Below are 2500 nucleotides of genomic sequence, written 5' to 3'. Positions count from 1 at the left end.
ATCTTCTAATGTAATCTGCTATAAAAAAAATAATATTATTAATGCCCCACAGCTACTGACTTTCTGATGATACGAAAAAAAAATATTAACAATAAAAATAAAAAAAATAAGAAACAAAAGTAATCATCTTCTAAGGTAATTTGCTATTAAAAAAAATTATTAATGCCCCACAGCTGCAGACTTTCTGAAACTTTAAACCAGCCTAAATCGAAGACTTAGTTTTCCACTTAGTATGGAGATTATGTTTATCAGCCAGGGCAACGTAACTGGATCCACGAACCAACAAAATTAGTAAGAGGCTTCATATCCTTTTTAACTTTCATCCAAGAATTTAATGGAAAAAAATAATTAAATCACGTATCTCAATCATGTTTTTATTTTTCATCATTCCGTCACAATATTTTTTTCCTTTACATAGATTGATATATTATACAATATACAACTGTGTATAAATTATCTCTCTCTCTCTCTCTCTCTCTCTCTCTCTCTCTCTCTCTCTCTCTCTCTCTCTCTCTCTCTCTCTCTATATATATATATATATATATATATAAATATATATATATATATATAAATATATATATATATATATATATATATATATATATATATACATACATACATCATCATTCCGTCACAATATTTTTTTCTTTACATAGATTGATATATTATACAATATACAACTGTGTATAAATGATTTCTCTCTCTCTCTCTCTCTCTCTCTCTCTCTCTCTCTCTCTCTCTCTCTCTCTCTCTCTATATATATATATATATATATATATATATATATATATATATATATATATATACACATATGTATATATATACGTACATACATACACACAAACATACATACATACATGCATGCATGCACGCACATATATGTATGTATATGTATGTATGTATGTATGTATATATATATATATATATATATATATATATGTGTGTGTGTGTGTGTGTGTATAGATATGTGTGTGTTGAATACACATATGAATACATTCCATCAAAAGCAGATGCATAATCAACACCTGCGCCTTTTAAAAGCCATTCATTTTCAACTGCTGACATCTGTTTCATTCATTAATTTATGGTTTTCACCAGAGCTACACATAATCTACAATTGGAAACCCCTCTAATATAAAATGAAGATTTAATTCGCCAGAAACTAGAAAGTTCTGTGTTCGTACATTTATGTCTTGATTATAATAATCCTGAAGAAGGTTTTCTAAATCTATTTCAAACCATAACAATAGAATAAGGCATCATTACAGGTTTAAAGGTTTTAAAGGTCGCTCATGAATGGCAGAGACAAGGGACAGTGACATTGCCCTATTAATCTGGACAATGCCCTAGAGACTGACCATATATTATATGATCAGCGCCCAAGCCTCCTCTCCACCCAAGCTAGGACCAGGGAGGGCCAGGCAGTGGCTGCTGATGACTCAGCAGATAGACCTATAGGCTCCCCTAAACCACCCAACCTTAGCTCACAATGATGGTAAGGATGCAGACACTAATGACACTAACGAGTCTGAGAGGGACTCAAACCCTCGTCTGGCAAACACCAGACAGAGACGTTACCAATCAGGCCACAAGACCATAATAAAAATGTGTTGATTTTGTTTGTTACTTTCTTTCAATTCCTATTTTTGTTCGAAGCGAGAAAGGGAGTTCCATCCCGGTCAGATGAATGAGTGGCATGTAGCTAAATTAAGAACAGCATATTTTTCATTCAAATTCTTCGTCGTAAAAATCTGACGGAAGAAATAAATCCTGCACGTAATGTAATAAGGAAAAATAACACTACGCTCCCTTGGCACAAAGCCCTAAGTACAGCACATTTGTCTCTGCTCTACAAAAGGATATAAGAAATGACCAAGAATTTCCTCTGGAAATTCTTTATCCGAGGGTGGAGCTTTGAGAAGTTACCAAAACAATGTTTAATCAATAAAAAAAGATGACATCAAAAGCGCTCTAGGTATTTAAGTTAAAGTTAAGTTACTAAAACAATATTGAGTCAGTAATAAAAAATGACATTGAATGCGCTCTTGGTATTTAAGTTAAAGTTAAGTTACTAAAACAATGTTGAATCAGTAATAAAAAATGACATTGAATGCGCTCTAGGTATTCAAGTTAAAGTTAAGTTACTAAAACAATGTTGAATCAGTAATAAAAAATGACATTGAATGCGCTCTAGGTATTCAAGTTAAAGTTAAGTTACTAAAACAATGTTGAATCAGTAATAAAAAATGACATTGAATGCGCTCTTGGTATTTAAGTTAAAGTTAAGTTACTAAAACAATGTTGAATCAGTAATAAAAAATGACATTGAATGCGCTCTTGGTATTTAAGTTAAAGTTAAGTTACTAAAACAATGTTGAATCAGTAATAAAAAATGACATTGAATGCGCTCTAGGTATTTAAGTTAAAGTTAAGTTACTAAAACAATATTGAATCAGTAATAAAAAATGACATTGAATGCGCTCTAGGTATTTAAGTTAAA

The sequence above is a fragment of the Palaemon carinicauda genome, chromosome 13, assembly GCF_036898095.1.
Source record: "Palaemon carinicauda isolate YSFRI2023 chromosome 13, ASM3689809v2, whole genome shotgun sequence".
Taxonomy (NCBI): domain Eukaryota; kingdom Metazoa; phylum Arthropoda; class Malacostraca; order Decapoda; family Palaemonidae; genus Palaemon; species Palaemon carinicauda.
This window is presented reverse-complemented; position numbering follows the sequence as displayed.